The sequence below is a fragment of the Megalobrama amblycephala genome, linkage group LG19, assembly GCF_018812025.1.
Source record: "Megalobrama amblycephala isolate DHTTF-2021 linkage group LG19, ASM1881202v1, whole genome shotgun sequence".
Taxonomy (NCBI): Eukaryota; Metazoa; Chordata; class Actinopteri; order Cypriniformes; family Xenocyprididae; genus Megalobrama; species Megalobrama amblycephala.
Genome location: NC_063062.1, coordinates 12759004 through 12779202, shown reverse-complemented (window position 1 = coordinate 12779202; position 20199 = coordinate 12759004). Strand labels below are relative to the sequence as shown.

The following is a 20199-nucleotide window of genomic DNA, read 5'->3' as shown; positions in this document are numbered from 1 at the left end:
CAAAGTTTACTGGGAAAACAGGTGTGAGAGGCACACTGTTATTGAGAGATAGACGATGCTATCTGATGAAATCTAAGATTACATACCTCACTAATGATGCCGTGGTACAGCTGGGTCGCAGTGTTCTGTTCAGTCACGTAGCTCACACGTCACTAAATACAGGTTTCTTGGGGCCAACAGATCAACGCCCGCCCATTAGCTCTGTTCTCTGTCCCTCCGGCCCTATTATTCCTCTGTATTACAGGATTGTTATACACCCAAGGGTCTCTGACATGTTTTTTCCCCCCATAAAATCTATTGAGCTCTTTTTAATATGTCTGCATCTATTATCTCCAAAGATTAAGGGTCAATCATAAATAAAACAGATATATATAAAATAACAACAAAAAGATTATGCCAAACTACCCTTTTAATGAGGCTTTTCTCATCCTAATGATATCTGGACAGGGTGATATTTACCATTGTTAACATAATAACATTAAATACATTAAATATTATTAACAGATACAAGTGTGATTTTAATAATATATTAGTAAATGTTAAGGAGCCCCTTAAAGGACATGGTGGTGAGAAAAAAAAAATGTAAGTGAAGAAAAAAAATACAGAACGGCTCCTGCTTCAGCATTACACACATTCGTCTTGCTGCTCATGTGTACAGCATCAGTCAATAATAAGCCGGCGTTCGGACGTTAACACTACACACTACGTCAACTGCGTAAGACAACAGTTCAAATTGTTAAATAAAGTCGTTACTTTTGTTTTGTTTTTGCGCACAAAAAGTATTCTCGTCGCTTCATAACATTGAGGTTGAACCACTGTAGTCACATGGACTATTTTAACAATGTCTTTAATACCTTTCTGGACCTCAAAAGGGCTTTTCGCACTGCACATAACCCTGGGTAATCGCTGTTCTAAACACCGCTTTTAACCCCCAGGACGGGATTAGTTTTACGTGGGGAGGTGGAGTAAAGTAATTTTACCTCAGGATGTAATTTTTTTACATTTTTGATAATACAATACACAAAGCACACAAACCCATCTTCTATAATCTATTTTTGACTGTTAAAGTTTTTTTAATTTGACAATTTTAATTACTACACCTGCTCAAAAACGCATTTTTAAATTCATGATTAATCTTGCATTGCATAATGTGTGCTTATACAAACCACAAGTAAATCACATTCATATATTTAATATGGACAAAATTTTTTGTTTGCAATTTCAAGAAGGCTATATTTACATACAACTAACCTGACAGTTGAGTCGTTGATACAGGTTTTGTAATAAAAACTAGTCTACAATTAAGAAACCCTTAGAAAATAGTAAACATTGTGATTCATTTAAAATACTTATAGAAAAGAGCAAACGCATCGAGTATTCAAGAATATCAAGAAGTTAGTCATATAACGAGGGGTTGTGATAACTAAAGCGTTCGTCATTTACCGAATCTTAAAAACACGGGTGGATAGTTAAAAATCTTTTCTGACAAAAAAAAAAATAACACAAGCAAGAACAAATTTTAAACCAAACACGGCAATTTTCATTTTACCTCTCTGTGCGCGCACGCGTTTGTGTTTATGAGAGAAGGCTCGCGCAGCATTGAGACAACGGTCATGTTAAATGCATAAGTAACTAATGTGCTAGTTTTCATACAAAATAAGTAGGCTATGTAACATAATTAGTTACTTTAGTTAGTATTAACACAATAACGCAACACATGTAGGCTATATATGTTTCTCAACACTGAGAATAAATAAATAAACGCCTGTTTCTCCAGACTCGCGCTTGTCAGTCAGTCACACATCACAACATTTTCATAATCAGCGATTTCAATTTTATTTAGATTTGTTGTTCAACATTACTTGTACATTTTATACTCGTTTACCTTAAGGTGTCAGAAGTACCATAACTGCTGTATTGTCCTCGCTTGAGAATTCAGTCACAGACGGCGGGAGTGGAAGGAGGGATCGAGCGGGATTTTGTGTTGCTGTCGATTTGCAGTCTCTTTTATTGATAGGCTGTACGCATTTGTCAATCATCCCCTCTTGCTATTTAGGGAAATGAACCCAGCGCTCAGATTGGTCGAACTCTTTTGCTGGATTTGAGTACTAGGCGTGCACAGAGGAGTCACCGGGTTTTTGCGTAGTATAGAATGACAAATCGTACCAGCGTATTTTGAGGTCAAAATGCGTACCTGGTACGCAAAATGCGTACATGTTGGCAGGTCTGCTGCAGCAGCCGTTAGAAGCACCGGTTTCTATAGAAACAATCAGGCGCGCGCCTCTGAAACATGGCAGAAGAGACGCGCATTTAGGTCTGCGCATGCGCATTAGCTTGATCCAGCCTAAAAAATACAGTTTTTTTGTCATGATTCGAGTGTTTGGATAAAACATTTATAAGACAGCTGTTGTCAGAATTCATTGGTGATTTCAAATATGAAATGTAATCGTAAGGTTGGCGAACAGTTGTGGAGAATTTGATGTTTCCCCATTCAAAGAGATAGGGCATGATGCCCAGGATGCCCGAGAGGCGTTTCAAAGATGGCTGCCGAGTGAAATGACTTGTCTTAAAGGGACTTTGGTAAAACTAGCAGAAGTGGGAGGGGTAACTCGATTTACGCACTGCCGTCACCTCTCTGTTGTCATGTAGGTATACGTTGCTTCCTGATACAATGTGCGAAAACACATATAATCTAAATATATAAACTATAAATAACAGTTAGGTCTGATTTATTAATTAAATTCTGATTGGATTATGATATAGGCACTTAGCTAAAGATAAAATTAATTTTGTGCCTCTGACAATTGCTTCGATCTTCTTTTTGCTCTGAATGGTATGTAGAAAATACTTGAGGTTTGTCACAGACATGTCCCACCACCTACAACACAAATTAATGTTTCTTCAAGTGCTTCCATGCTTGAAAAATGCGCAGAAAACTACTTTTAAACAGGAAATGACGGAATTTTACCGTACATATTTATTTCGAACTGGATTAGTATTACCTGAGGTAATTTTTCCGGACATTTTTACAGAAGGTAAAAGTCGCCGTAATCTTTACTAACATTAGTTAGTAACATGATTACCGAGATGGCACATTCGGATGGGACTAAAATCACAGAGAAGCTCTGGTAATAATTACTTTACCACCACCTCCCCATGTAAAACTAATCCCGTCCGAATAGGGCTTAATTTAGATGCAGGGTTAGCACCGCTTTTTACCTGGGGTTATGAAACCCTGCTCTGGAGCAGCGCCGTTTTTGTGGTGTTAACCCCGCTTTGCGGTGCCAAACTTGTACAGTGTGAAATGATGCGGTGTTAGAATGTTACAGCTAGATGCTTAGCAACTGACAACCAATCGCCTGCCTTATATTCACAGAAACACCGCGCGATGTATATAAACAGTCGTTTCTGCGTATGATAGGAAAAATGTCAAATGGCGATGGAAAACACAATTGGAGAGACAGTTTCAGATATTCAAATAAGGACTTTAACCTGGGTTTAGAAATGTGCAATGTGAAACGGTAGCTTATGAATACCCAGGATTAAATGTTAACCTGGGGTATAGTATGAGCAGTGTGAAACGTGAATAAAGATAACCCAGGATTCCGTTTACCTGGGGTTCAGAATGACCCAGGGTTAACTATTTCAAGTGTGAAAAGCCCTATTAGGTGCAATGACATTGCTCCCTATGTGTGGTTCAGATACCCTCGGATTTCATCAAAAATTTGTTTTCCGAAGATAGACGAAGGTCTTACGGGTTTTGGGATAACATGAGGGTGAGTAATTAATGACAGAAATGTAATTTTTGTGTGAACTAACCCTTTAACGCCATCTTCATTCAGGCTGATGAGAAAAAAATAAGAGCCAGGATTTATCACGTGAACCAATCACAGGGGTCTTTCCTCCGAGTAGGCAAGGGAGGCAGTGCCTCCTCAAAAAAAAAAAAAAAAAATGGGATGAGAAAATAATCCATATTACATATAAAACAACACAAATATTACAAATTATGACATTAAAAAGAGCGCAAGTCACGTGTATTTCTTAAGAAACACTGCGCAACAGCGACACCCGTAGGTAAAGTTACACAGAGGAGTCATGCCTTCCTTTCGTCTCATAGAAATCCATAGAAAATCATCAGACCCCCGGCGTGCGGTGGGTTTTGTGGGGGTAATTGAGAATGAATGGGGGAAAGTCACGTGAGAGGAGGCAATGTCTCCATCGCGCTATGATTGGATGTAATTGGTTGTGATTGGATATGGATTGGTTTGTGCAATAAATCCCGCCTCTTGTTGACTTGCATGCTCCGCGCGTCAGTTTGACTGAACAAATGATGGCGTCAATGGGAAGACTTATTGAAAAGTAAGTAAACAGATCACCGAGTTAGATATCACTGCTTTATGTCACGTCAAAATCAAACTTGAAATGGACTGAAAGCATGATGACTGCGGGGGTTTTTAGTGCAATCAGCTTGGTGAAATTAAAAATACAATTCGTGTCTGTGACAGACGGTGTTAATGGAGCATGACTGATGATCCAAAATATCCTAGGTTGACAATTAAAAAGAAAAACCGCAATACACAAATAAAATACATTGTTTAAATTATTATTGCCTCTAGTTATTATTTTGGAATGTAAATATAAATTATTGTTAATAAATTAAATTTGCAAAATAGAATTGTATTTTGTTTCTTTTTTTCTTTTTTGATGTACTGTAATGTTCATTTTACAAGGAAGATGTGTCAACTTTAAGAGTAATGCACATGAATTTACATTGATTCATAAAAAAAATATATGCCTCCTCATTTCAGAACACCACTGCATGCCACTGACCAATCATATCCACTCATAACCGATCATATCCAATCAAAGCACAATGGAGGCACTGCCTCCTCTCACGTGACTTCCCCCCATTCATTCTCGATTACCCCCACTAAACCCACCGCACGCTTTAGGGGTTCTGTTTTATCTCAATGAGGACACAGGAGGCAAGCCTCCCACTGTAACTTCACCTGCGGGTGTCGCTGTAAGACACTTACTTTATAAAAACTAGTTACTTTTACACTTTTTAATGTCACATTTTGTAATATTTGCATATTTTGCGATTATTTTCTCATCCATTTTATTTTTTGAGGAGACACTGCCTCTCTTGCCTCCTCGGAGGAAACGCCCTATACTGTGTGTGTATATATATATATATATATATATTTTTTTTTTTTTTTTTTTTTGTCGATATATATATATATATAGACAAAAAAGTAATTGACCCATACACATCACATCATTGTGACAAAGCCAAATACTTTATAAAACACAGAAATTCAATATTCTACATGTAGCTCCTCAGGAGACCTTTGGCTCAACCTCAGCACTGAGGCTTCAAGCTCCCACACACACCTGATGCCTCAGGTGAGTAATAAATACCTTCAAAACAACTCTTTGGCTCATAACTCCACTTGAACAATCAGTACTGCTACACAGATCTTTTATAAACGAATGTATGCGCCACAATAAGTAGTCAAAGTTTGCTAAATATAGTGCCAGGGACGGGCTCGGACACGCTCTAGTGCACTCTTGAAGGAAGCCAATTGAGGCAAGGGCAGTCGGTACTCTCTTTTGTGATCACCTGAATAATCAGACAAACTCATAACTCAGTGCTGCCCATCTCCAGGTGTGATGGAATGCATCTCTGCAGTGTCTCATATGTGGTCTAGTTCTTAATGAGCCGTTTCAGACAGATAGACAGATACACACACAAACACAAGAGGCTGTCGGAAGCAGAGGCCAAATCACTATGCTAGGATTTATCATTATGACAAGTCTCTTTGTGAGCTGTTGTCTGTTATCAAGTGTGTTGTCTTTGCGTTTCTTTTCTGGCTGTTGCCAAAACAACCAATAAGTCTATGATGAGAGATCCGTCCAGGCCCACATTATGTGTATCTTTGTGTGTGTGTGTGTGTGTGTGTGTGTGTGTGTGTGTGTGTGCGTGCGAATGTGCAGTTACATGAAGTGCTTGTCTGACAGGGTTGGGTGTGTGTACTCTAGTGTTGTAGAGAAAGGGTGTAGGAAGCCTCCAGGCTGAATGGCTTCACCTCTCTACCCTTCATTTAAACCTTGTGTAAAAACACAAGTAATTCACCTCACCTGCTTTACCACATTTCAGTAGCTCTCATAAACACCAGCTTATATCTTTCTCCCCATCACTAGATCTGTGCCAAGAAAAAGTTTCTTTTAAATCTCCTATTACCGTGCATGCATGCAAAAACTGACATGCGTCATGCGTGTTTATCTGCCCTTGCACTGGTTAGATGTATCGGGAAGCAGATCTATAGATATAATCTGATTAATTTGCTTGGGGCTGTTTTTGTATCATATTACAAGTTTTAATAACTTATTGTTTTTCCTGTTTAAAGCTTAACCTGATTTAATTGTCACTGTATGTCAGAATAACAATTTGCGCAATATCACATTGAGCAAGAGTGATGTTGTTTCCTATTCTAACATTTGTGATATCGATATTGCTTTTTAAAAGAAGTTCAATTAACAAGAATTTATTGTTGAGTAACTTTAGACACAATATGTGACCCTGGACTACAAAACCAGTCATAAGGGTCAGTTTTTTGAAACTGAGATTTACACATAATCTGAAAGCTATAGTATAAATAAGCTTTCCATTGATGTATGGTTTGTTAGGATATGGACAATATTTGACCAAGATACAACTACAGGTGCTGGTCATATAATTAGAATATTGTGAAAAAGTTCATTTTTTTTATTGTAAATTATTTAAAAAATGAAACTTTCATTTATACTAGATTCCCTACATGTAAAGTAAAACATTTCAAAAGTTTTTTTTTTTAAATTTGTTGATTAGAGCGTACAGCTAATGAAAGTCCAAAATCCAGTATCTCAAAATATTAGAATATTTACATTTGAGTTTCATTAAATGACCATCCCTACAGTATAAATTCCGGGTATCTCCTTGTTCTTTGAAACCACACTAATGGGGAAGACTGCTGACATGGCAGTGGTCCAGGAGACAATCATTGACAGCCTCCACAAAGAGAGTAAGTCACAGATGGTCATTACTGAATGTGGTGGCTGTTTACAGAGTGATGTATCAAAGCATATTAAATGCAAAGTTGACTAGAAGGAAGAAATTGGGTAGGCAAAGGTGCACAAGCAACAGGGATGACCACAAGCTTGAGAATACTGTCAAGTAAAGCCGATTCAAACACTTGGGAGAGCTTCACAATGAGTCAAATGAAGCCGGAGTCAGCGCATCAAGAGTCACCACACTCAGACATCTTCAGGAAAAGGACTACCAAGCCACTTCTGAAACAGAAACAACGTCAGAAGCTTCTTACCTGGGCTAAGGAGAAGAAGAACTGGACAGTGAACAGTGGTCGAAAGTCCTCTTTTCAGATAAAAGTAAATTTTGCATTTCATGTTGAAATCATGGTCCCAGAGTCTGAAGGAAGACTGGAGAGGCACAGAATCCAAGCTGCTTGAAGTCTAGTGGGAAGTTTCTGAAGTCAGTAATGATTTGGGGGGGCGTGACATCTGCTGGTGTTGGTCCATTGTGTTTTATCAAGTGCAAAGTCAATGCAGCCATCTTCCAGGAGATTTTGGAGCACTTTATGCTTCCATCTGCTGACAAGCTTTATGGAGATGCTGATTTCCTTTTCCAGCAGGACTTTAGCACCTGACCACAGTGCAAAAACCACTTCCAAGTGGTTTGCTGACCATGATATTGCTGTGCTTTATTGGCCAGCCAACATGCCTGACCCCTGAATCTATGGGATATTTTCAAGAGAAAGATGAGAAACAGTCGATCCAACAATATATAGATGATCTGAAGGCTAAGTAGTGCCTCAGCAGTGCCACAGGCTGATCACTTCCATGCCACACTTCACTGATGGCTGTAATTTGTACTAGGAGAAAGTCATTTGCTGTATTATGTGCTGCCGACCAAGTATTGAGTGCACAAACATACTTTAAAGAACTTGAACTTTTCTGTTTTGAAAATGCCATTTTTTGATTGAACTTAGGAAATATTCTAATAGTTTGAGATACTGGATTTTGGACTTTCAATTAGCTGTACGCTCTAATCATCAAAATTTAAAAAAAAAAAAAAAAAAAACCTTTTGAAATGTTTTACTTTACATGTAGGGAATCTAGAATATATGAAAGTTTCATTTTTAAAAATAATTTACAATAAAAAAAAATGTAAAAACTTTTTCACGATATTCTAATTATATGACCAGCACCTGTATTACGATATCTGGAATCTGTGGGTGCAAAAAAAAAAAAAAAAAAAAAAAAAAAATCAAAAAGTTGAGAAAATCACCTTTAAAGTTGTCCAAATGAAGTCCTTAGCAATGCATATGCACTCACAAAAATACATTTTTGATATATTTATGGTAGGAAACTTACAAAATATCTTCATGGAACATGATCTTTACTTAATATCCTCATGATTTTTGGCATAAAAGAAAAATCGATAATTTTGACCCATACAATGTATTGCTGGCTATTGCTACAAATATACCCGTGCGACTTATGACTGGCTTTGTGGTCCAGGGTCACATATATCAAGTTGCGTCGTCTTTTTTTGCTCCACCATCAAAAACCGCTCCAAATGAAGCTACAGCACAATGTGCTGATGTGTGTATCTGTGCAACACAGCAGTGGTTTCCTGTTTAAAGCTTAACTTGATTTAATTGTCACTGTATGTCAGAATAACAATTTGCGCAATATCACATGAGCAAGAGTGATGTTGTTTCCTATTCTAACATTTGTGATATTAATATTGCTTTTTATATAAAGTTCAATCAACAAGAATTTATAGTTGAGTAACTTTAGACACAATATGTGACCCTGGACCACAAAACCAGTCATAAGGGTCAGTTTTTTGAAATTGAGATTTACACATCATCTGAAAGCTATAGTATAAATAAGCTTTCCATTGATGTATGGTTTGTTAGGATAGGACAATATTTGACCAAGATACAACTATTTGAAAATCTGGAATCTGAGGGTGCAAAAAAAAAAAAATATTGAGAAAATCACCTTTAAATTTGTCCAAATGAAGTCCTTAGCAATGCATATCCACTCACAAAATACATTTTTTATATATTTATGGTAGGAAATTTTACAAAATATATTCATGGAACATGATCTTTACTTAATATCCTCATGATTTTTGGCATAAAAGAAAAAATCGATAATTTTGAACTATACAATGTATTGTTGGCTATTTCTACAAATATACCCACGTGACTTATGACTGGCTTTGTGGTCCAGGGTCACATATATCAAATTTCTTTGTCTTTATTTGCAGTAACAACTGGCATGTTGTTACTATCATGTGACCTACCAGCGTCGCTTAAGTTAAGTCGCTTCACTTCCATTCATAAATCACCTCCCGTGGCCTCATGGGATAGTAAAGTCTCCTTTGAATGCGCACTGCAGAATCTCGGCGGAAGTAAAAGGTCATTCGGGGACTTTTCACCAACTGTTTTTTGAACACTATATAGTAGGAAAGTATTCGATATCGGACACAGTGAGTGACTTGTATCTGAGAGAAACTGTGTTTTTGAATCAATGAGTCAATGACTCACTAATAAAGATGGTGGCTGCATCAGAATAAGCATACTTCCCTATACTTACCTGAATTAATGCATAAAACAGGTTAAAAAAGTACACACTCTAAAAACTAATTCAGGGGACCTTTAGTCATTACTTAAATATATATATTGTTGTGAAATAAAAAATCAAGTTCTGAAATGCTGTTAGACTTTTTACATTGTAATTGTTATTTTATTGAGCTTGGATGACACACAAATTATGCCTATTGATTCAATATACTATCATGACTTGTCATAGTTTAACATTTTCAGTTAATCAAAAATGTATTTAATTTTAATTTCTGTTAATGTAAAATACAATCTGATGACGTGTAAACGTGTTTCATTGTTTTGAGTTGTATGAACACTTCTTTTAATTTAGACGAACTTAAGTTAGGCGAAACTGGGCTGGGATTTATATTTCCCATCATGCTTTGCCCATGGCACTTGAAAGGGAGAGTAAATGCTAAAATTAAGTGTTATATAATGTTTTTTGCACAAGATTAATGGTAAGGGAGATTTAGCAGTAATTAGTGTTTTGTTATGCTAATTTAGAGGAGTGTCTGTTAATGTGGGTTTTTGGAGATTTACCATCATGGTGACAAGCGGTGCTTGGTAAGTTCATGTTACTTAGAAATGCGTTTTATTGTGTCCAAAAAGCGTCTTCACCTTACTTAAAACATTATGTTGGATCAACTTAAATAGTTGCATTCATGTTGACAATTATTAAGTTCATGTTACTTAGAAATGTGTTTTTATTGTGACAAAAAAACGTCTTCACCTTACTTAAAACATTATGTTGGATCAACTCAAAATATTGCTTTGAATTAATGTAATTCTCCCAATTGGCTTAAGTTAAAAATTCTAGTGGAAAACGTTAACATATTTTTTTTTGTTGAACCAATGTTTTACTTTTTAGAGTACAGATGACCTACACTGTAAAAAAATATTTTCATGATTTGTTATCACAACATTTTTTCCTTTGTCAAATCAACTTCAATAATTAATGTGGTTCAGATAACATAATATTACGTTTCTGTTGATTAAACCAATCACCTTCATTGTGATACATTTTTAATTTCAATGAACTCAGAACTTTAAGGCAGCCAGGTAACTTACTTTAAGTTAAACCAACAATTCTTTTTTACGGTGTATGACTTCAGGCGAGATTCTGATGGACATCTTACTATCCCACAAGGGAGGATATGTGAATGGCAGTGAAAAAAAACACACCTGACACCATAAGTCACATGACAATGACATGACGAATGTAGTATGTCTGGATTACATTCATACCACACACATTCATTCTATTAAAGAACATTCTTTTTTTAACATTCGCAAAGTAACAACTTACTCAAAATAAGTACCTACTCTTAGAGTATGTAATTTCAGATGCAGCCGGTCACTTGTTTCGTTTCCTGAAAGAATCAGTGTTTTCAAACAAATCAGTTGAATGATTACTAAAAATTCCACGCACAAACTGACAACCTGTTTGGAACACACAAGCAAAGACAACCGGAGTGTTATAAATGCTTTGGTGGAGAAAAATTATACAAATGATCAAATTTTGTCTTAAATGTAATGTACTCAATATTAATTTTTTCTTTTTTTATAGAACTTTTTATATAATTGTATAAAAGCAAGTGTGTTGTAGTGCTGAATTACCTATGGCCATAAGCATAGCTGTGTTCCATACAACAGCATACAACTCTTGTTTGTGTAATACTGCTTAAACATACATTAACAGCCTGCAAATAAAGCTTACACTTTACATATTTGGCTTGCTCTTAGTCTAAAGAAAGTGAAAGACGTCTTCTGGCATTTCCCCCAGAGAGAGACTGGGAAATAAATCTTAAGAACGGTTTGTTACACCTTGTAAGTGTATAATAAGTGGCTGTCACAGGTCAGGAATGTAATGGCCACTGGCATTAGTCTTAATTACATCGCAAGGCATCGGATGAGTGAAAACTGACAGAGATGAAAGATAAAGCAGAACAAAGCTGAACAACACACGCAGCAGATCAATCAATAAAAACTGAAAACTCTTATGAAAACACAGTTAAAATGAGGTTGTATGAAATCAAAACAGAGATGCTATGGCAAGATGAAACAGGTTTGCATTTTGACGTGACCTATAATTTTCCTTTGTGCTCTCAAGAGATAATGTAGGGTTTCACCTTGACATTGCGATAACTGAAATGACATGGCTTAACTCAGTAGTTCCACATGAGAGTTCCAAACAGGAAGTGACTGGGACAGACAGGGGATATCTGGTCGTCATCAGTAGATTCTCAGGTGTCCCATCACATGCTCAATCCATCTCCCAGCCATTTTTTTTCCCACACGCTGCAGCCGACCACATGAGCTGCGGCCTCTGCCCACCCTTACCCTTCTGGCCTGAAGGATTTATTGGTCAGCTGCTCCCAAAAGTCCCTTTAAAAGCAAATGCGCTCCATGTTCTCCAGTCAGCCCACACATGCTCTCTTCGTCAGGCGCACATTTATTGCCTCGCCTGAACATTTCTATTAGTTCAACCTCCTACGTCCCAGTCAGCCGAGCTTTATTTATGATCATTACCCAATTATAGCTATTACGTACTGTGTCGTACATGACAATTAATGAGGGCAGAATTATGGGGGCAACAGGACTCACCTGTAAATACCCGCTAAAGAGGCACCTTAGCCTTCAGCGGCAGTGCTAATCCTTCAGAAAGAGCGAGACTGTGGCTGGCTGGAGTTTTTAGAGCTTGTGTCTCTGGTGCAGTGAGATATCTGAGCCCTCTCCATTAGTCTACCGCAGCGCACTGAGAAAGCACAACCCTATTTCATGCCAGCTCCCAAATAGTGTGGAGAATTTGCGAGGCAGTTAGTGGCCGTCATTAATATCCACCCGGGCCCAGGCTGACAGCTGCTGATTGGAATGGAGAGCCCCTGTAAAGCAGACAGCTACAAATTTCCCTGACAGCTCGGCGTCCATTACCCACAGTCAGCTGCCAAAACAGCAGTAATAAGAGACACAGAAAGAGAGAGAGAGAGCGGCAAACATGCCCTCTCTAGCAAACTCACTATCACACACCATGCCACACACACAGACAGAATCCCATCCATAATCTACCTATTCATTTTTATGCTCTCATGACAGAAGAAATTCTGTGTTATACATTCGTCGGTTAGTGTAAGGTGTTGGAAAAGTGTTTGTGGCCAGCAAAGATGGACTGGTAGTTATGTCACTATATGGCAAATATTGAGCTCATTAATATTAATTATCTTAGAGTGACGTTATAGAATGTGACAGTGCCCACACAGTTGATCCAATAAGTATTTTTTCCCATTCATTTTTCCCATAGAGATCATTGTTTAAAAGCACAATATGTAAACTTTCGCCGCCAGAGGTCGCTTATGCAAAACAAGGCGTAGCTTGAGGACGCCTTGATTTCGTGGAATCATGGGAGGTGTTGTCTTCACGTCTACAGCCGGTGGAAAAGAATCAGGGACGTGACTCGGGCACAAATCAGAAGTTACTGTAGTATGAAGCAGAGCAGGGGTCCAAGTGCTGTGCGAGCAGAAACGAAGCCGATTGCTAATGAGAGATGAGTGCGACACACGGCTTCGAGAGCAGCAGGAACTTTTATTATGCCGCAGACACCGCTTCCGCTTCATTCCGGTCGAGTGTGTGTGGGATAACGCAGCGCTGTTTTATCATATTAGATACATTTGTGTGTTGAAAATTATTATAGTGCTACTCTGCGTTCGCTCGGCGGCTGCTATGAGATACTAGTTGCACACTGCAGTAAGCTAGATTGATATTAGGCATGGTAAAACATGGTACTCGCTGTAAATCAAGAAAAAGAGATTTATTCCCCTGGTTTCACAGACAAGGCTTAAAGGTACCCTAGAATTAAATATTGAATTTATCTTGGCATAGTTGAATAACAAGAGTTCAGTACATGGAAAAGACATACACTGAGTTTCAAACTCCATTGTTTTCTCCTTCTTATATAAATCTCATTTGTTTAAAAGACCTCCAATGAACAGGCGAATCTCAACATAACAAAGACTGTTACGTAACAGTCGGGGTGTACGCCCCCAATATTTGCATATGCCAGCCCATTATCAAGCCATTAGACAAGGGCAGCCAGTATTAACGTCTGGATCTGTGCACAGCTGAATCATCAGACTAGGTAAGCAAGCAAGAACAATAGCGAAAAATGGCAGATGGAGCAATAATAACTGACATGATCCATAATATCATGATATTTTTAGTGATATTTGTGAAATTGTCTTTCTAAATGTTTCGTTAGCATGTTGCTAATGTACTGTTAAATGTGGTTAAAGTTACCATCGTTTATTACTGTATTCACGGAGACAAGAGAGACGTTGCTATTTTCATTTTTAAACACTTGCAGTCTGTATAATTCATAAACACAACTTCATTCTTTATAAATCTCTCCAACAGTGTGTAATGTTAACTTTAGCCACGGGGCACAGCCTCAAACTCATTCAGAATCAATGTAAACATAAAAATAAACACTGTACTTACATGATCCGATGTATGCAAGCAGCATGCATGACGAACATTCAATTCAATTCAATTCAATTCACATTTATTTGTATAGCGCTTTTCACGATACATATCATTTCAAAGCAGCTTTACAGAGAATGCATGTCAACATTACAATTTAAAGAATGCAGTTAGCAAATAATGTAATAATTTAGGCAATTAATTTACAATCACTGTTAGCAGTTTAACTGAACGTAGAAGCAATGAGCTCCTTGTAAAGATCCATTTTGAGGGTTATATTAGCTGTGTAAACTGTGTTTATGCTGTTCAAGGCAAGCGCGAGCTCCAGGGGAGGGGGAGCGGGAGATTTAAAGGGGCCGCAACCTATATATCGGTACATAGTTAATGATGCCCCAAAATAGGCAGTTAAAAAAATGAATCAAAAAATATCTATGGGGTATTTTGAGCTGAAACTTCACAGACACATTCAGAGGACACCTTAGACTTATATTACATCTTTTAAAAAGAAGTTCTAGGGCACCTTTAAACTAATCCCAGACTAAAATGTTTGAGCTGTTTCAATTGAAAGCAACTTGCACTGACATATCTTAAAGGTCCCGTTTTTTGTGTTTTTTTGAAGCTTTGATTGTGTTTATAGTGTGCAATATAACGTGTTCATGTTTAGCGTGTAAAAAACACAGTATTTTTCACATAATTTACTTATCTGTATACCGTTGTTTCCACTGTCATAAAAACGGGCTGATGACTTCCTTGTTCTGAAGTCCCTCCTTCAGAAATACGTAACGAGTTCTGATTGTGCCAGCGGTTCCTGTGTTGTGATTCGACAGCAGTTTAGCGCATCTTGCCCGGAAAGGTCACGCCTCTTACCATAACGTGGAGATGCACGCGCTCAATGTTATTGTAAACATGTCTTTAATTTTACCCTATCAATTTGAGCCGGAATCAGACCCGGTGATTGGACTGCAGGATGAAAATAACAGCGTTTCGACGACATGGCGACAAACACACTCTACAAACGCAACTCTTGTGTATTCCTGTGGGCGGAGGTTAGTCAAAAAACTGTTTTAGTGACGTCATTAAAGAAGGAAGTAGAGGGATGTAGTCCAAACTGGCCGTTCGATGTAGGCGACTTCTGTTAAATAAAATATCTCGCTTGGCATTGAACTTTGAGCTTTAAAATTTTACAGATTTTATTTATACTCTAACAACAACATTACACACTAACTAAAGTTTGAAACATGGGATCACGAAGAACGGGACCTTTAAAATATGTCAGTATTATTGTTTTTTCTCAAGATGCACACCTATGTTTTTTTTCTAGGGTACTTTTATAAAAGCTACTTAAATATCCAAATTGAACTAAGGCCTAATACTGGTTTAGGCTAAGCCCTGTCTGTGAAACCGGGCCATTGTGTTGAGCTATATAACATGATTAGTTTTCTGTCAATGAATGTATCCAAACAGTTGCTCACCTGTCTAATAAAACACATAATACATTAAAGCGTCATTCTACAAAAGAAAGAAAAAGCTTTTCAGTTTCTACAAAATAAAATCGAGGGTAACGCGGGTATCATTGATAGGCGATGCACGGACACGGCCCGTGTCCTGTTTAAAATTGCTTATTTCTCTGGATTTAAACATTCTTGGGAACATTTGGGATAATGTAAGTACACAAGTCAACAAAATATATAACATTGTTCTAGTGGTTTTTGGATATTTTAATCCAAAAATCTTACATATTGTGCCTTTAAAAGTTAAATGCAAAGAACCAAAACAACCAGCTACAAACCTGAATAAAAAAGTATTTTTTTATATATATATATATATATATATATATATATATATATAAATGTGTTAAAGGAGAGTGTATAGGGAGACTGACTCAATTACATAATCTGAGTGAGTGGTTCTTTGATTTTTGTTGTGATTCTCTGATTGGTGAAGATTTATTTGCAGAATCATGGGTAATGTAGTTTTAAACCTGGGATTCCGCTGTTAAAAATGATTATTTAAAAAATAAGTTGAAATAATGTGAACAGATACCACTTTCAAAAAAAAAAAGCATATAACATCGATTAAGAACCTCTGAGCTCACAGATAGCTGTCTTTAATGGTTAATTTTTAAAATTAGTTCCTCTATGGAGAAAATGAATGTCATTTTTACTTCCAGAACCTGACTGTTGCACTCTATAAGATAATCTTCCTCGGTTGCCCAGTCACTTTATCTAATTAATATTTATAAGCTAGAAAAGTTCCAAGTCACACACACACACACCCCCTAAAACAAAGTCTTGACCCTGAAACAGGCCTTAAAACAGGGTCTCAGAAAGTGAAGACTGGCCAAAATGTCCTCACTTTACACTCTTTGTCCTCACTCCAATGGTGTAAAACTCAAATTGGTTCCTCACAAAGATAGTTGTATAAGTACACACACACATACACAGTAGTGTGACTGGCAGTGATGAGCTTGAACTAACCAGCAAGCAAATGTGTCGCTATTATTTTGATTTACTCAGTCACAGTGCTTTAAACTCAATGTAACAAGCATAAGACTGATTTATTGCTCTCTTACATTTCACGCATGAGCCCACTAATGCCCTTTCGCACTGCAGAGTTGATGCGAGATATTTGGGTCACTTAATTATAGCCAGACCTTTTTTAAGTCCTAAAACAGAGGTGACAGCGTGTTCAAAATGCCAGCCAGTTCGCCCTGCTGGAAAACCCAGCTTAAAGTGGTAACTGTGTTTTGGAATATAGCAGCTGGTTTCTAGGTGGTCTAAGCAGGTCTTTAGCTGGTCAGCCAGCTACAAATCTACCACCTTGTACTAAAACACTAAAACGCAAAAACTACGAGCTAAAGATGTATCTATTTTCCAGCAGAGCTCAGTATCTTCCACACATACAGTGAGGAATGAGGTGAAAGTGAAATTAGGTTTAGGTCATTGCCACATATCTCGCAACGCCACAGGTAAAGATATTTCAGGATTGTTATTATATTCCAGAGGCCTAACTCCAATATTAACACCTACTCCAGCTTTCTGCCTGACACCCAGCACACAAACACACACACATATATAGCCCCACTTGTTTGTATATGCACATTAAAATCATAGACAAGATACACATACCCTCCTTCAATCACCCCCACAACCACACTGTAATTCTTCCACCAAGCGACAGGACAACTGGAAGCTCAGGGCGCAATATTTTACAGCTGCCTTTTATTGCATCTCCTCCCCTGCCAGTCTTACCCCCGTCAGCAATAAAACACTCCATAATAAAAGCCCCTCTCCCTTAGCGCCTGCCACACCACCGCCGCAGATAATCCTGCCGGATCACGGCACTCTGCCCGCACATAGCTGCCAGTGCTGTCGCACAGCTAACCCGACGTCTCTTTCAGCTGGGTTATTATAATGTTCGTTCCTTTATTGCGGCGAGCGTCAATTGAAAAGAGCAGCGCCGCCCTGAAAATCTAGGTGTACAAGCCGTTAACACAAGCCAGGCCCCAAATGGGCCCTGGGAGTTATTCATCATCGGCTCTCTCAGACAAAGGCACGACTTACCTTCATATTTCTGAACAAAAGCGATATGCACTCAATAAAGGGAATATTACAGCGTTGCAGCGGAGGAGATAAAATATGCCCATACAAAGACAAGCAACCGCTGCGCAGGGATGTGGATAGATAGCAGAACCTGAAGCTACTTAATTAACCATACTAAACCAGGGAGGTTCGGAGGGTTTTGGAATCAAGGAATGGTGCAGACTGGACACAAACTCTTAATCTTAAAGGGTCAATTCACCCAAAAATGAAAATTCTGTCATTAATTACTCACCCTCATGTCGTTCCAGACCCGTAAGACCTTCGTTCATCTTCGGAACACAAATTAAAGGTGGTAAAGAGGATGTTTTGTTTTATACATTTTTGCAATATTACTTGAAACTGTCTTTACTAACTGATAAAAGACTATTTATTAGGTGCACTGAACGGAATATTATTTATATACATCATCTGTGCACGAGGTAGGGCCTTAAAAACATCAGTCAATCGTTTACGCGATGATTGGCCCTCTGGCTTGTCAATCACTGCCATCATGTTCCTTGTGAGAGACGCGTGGCTGCATGCTCTAGTAACTTTCCACACTCTACAGGCACCACTTGCAATGTTTTTGTCGGGAGACAGGAGTAACAACTGCAGATTATGAGTTACCTGCGGTGAGTCCGACATAATGAATCCACTAAGTTTGTGCGCGGCTTAACGATTGTAAGGCCGATTATGAATGTAAATTGATACTTATGACTGATCACGCTCAAACGCGTCCAGTCAGAGTCAGTTGCGTTTAGTCTGCGATTACAGTCGGTGTTCAAATTCCATGTGAAAGTATATAAATCTGCTTCAGGAGCAGGAAATGCTGTATGTTGAGCACAGTCAGAATGTTTTAGCTAGTCGTAAAATGTGTGCCCGGCTTAATAACACAGCGAATGCCGGTGGTAAACAAACACTCGTGCATGAGTTTTGGGAGGCGTTCACTTGAAATGAGCTGTGAAGGAGGGGGATTGTTCTTCCGCATGCGCTCATTTCAAAAACTCAGTCGACGAAAACATCTTCTGTACCACCTTTAAGATATTTTTGATGAAATACGATGACTCAGTGAGACCTTCATAGACAGCAAGACAATTAAAACTTTCAATGCCCAGAAAGCTACTAAAGAAATATTTAAAACAGTTCATGTGACTACAGTGGTTCAACCTTAATGTTATGAAGCGACGAGAATACTTTTGGTGCGCCAAAAAAACAAAATAACGTCTTTATTTAACAATATCTGGTGATGGGCGATTTCAAAACACTGCTTCATGAAGCTTCGAAGCTTTATGAATCATTTGTTTCGTGGTTCAGAGCACGTATCAAACTGCCAAAGTCACGTGATTTCAGTAAACGAGGCTTCGTTACGTCATAAGTGTTTCAAAATTCCAATGGTTCACCACTGGGGGGCGTGACTTTGGCAGTTTGATACACGCTCCGAACCACTGATTCAAAACAAAAGATTCGTAAAGCTTCATGAAGCAGTGTTTTGAAATCACACATCACTAGATATTTTTGAATAAAGTCGTTGTTTTTTTGTTTTTTTGGTGCATAAAAAGTATTCTCGTCGCTTCATAACATTAAGGTTGAACCACTGTAGTCACATGAATGGTTTTAAATATTTCTTTATTACCTTTCTGGGCAATTAAAGTGTTAATTGTCTTGCTGTCAATGCAGGCCTCACTGAGCCATCGGATTTTATCAAAAATATCTTAATTTGTGTTCCGAAGACAAACAAAGGTCTTACGGGTAATTAAGGTAATTAATGACAGAATTTTCATTTTTGGGTGAACTAACCCTTTAATGTGTCTAAAGCATCTCAGTTTACATTTTTAATGACATCACTGCATGATAATTATTAGGTCTGTATAATACAGTTTTGCATCAGGTAATTGACTGCTTAGCATGTATTCCACAATACTGAGATATTTCTGTACATATAAAGTTAGGTATGCTGCTATAATGACATCATTCCCTTTACCGCATTTTCAATACATCTCTGACAGTCTGCTGCAGTTTAAAAGACCTTCATGGCCATTCCTGTTTTAGCTAAGCACATGGTTGTATCAGAGCACTGCAGGCACCCTGCTCTTGTTAGAAGTGAAGCACTGCTGGCTGTGAAGCCTGCCTGCACTAAATTAGTTCTCCTTTGGAAAAGAGGCCAATGTTTGAACCAACCACTGAGCACTGCACAGCTATGCCAAACTCCGCTGCTGCAGAACACCAAATGCTCTCTGTAAGCAATTAAACACACTTTCAGATATCCAGTCACAAATTTAAATTACAATACAATTTGGATGTCTACTTTTCCATTTTCACATTCATGGGGTCAAACTACTCTCTCTTACCATTTAAAACGTACCCGAGGGCCACAATGTATGATAGTGTACACTTACACTGTCGCTGAATAGTTTTGTTTTTTAATGTTTTTAGTCCCGTATGCTCTCCAAGGCTACATTTATTTGATC

The 20199-nt window shown here is 38.0% G+C and overlaps 1 long non-coding RNA gene across 3 annotated transcripts in view; it reads right to left on the bottom strand.

The window, feature by feature from the left end:
- Positions 1-17946, bottom strand: part of LOC125254627 — a 30058-nt gene extending 12112 nt beyond the window's left edge. For 2 of the 3 annotated variants that reach the window (XR_007181707.1, XR_007181706.1), the window contains exon 1: positions 17279-17946. This is a non-coding gene — a long non-coding RNA (uncharacterized LOC125254627). Of the gene's footprint in view, positions 1-1885; positions 2421-17278 lie in introns of those variants that run through there. The other variant, XR_007181708.1, reaches the window with a different exon arrangement.
- Positions 17947-20199: the final 2253 nt, after the last annotated feature.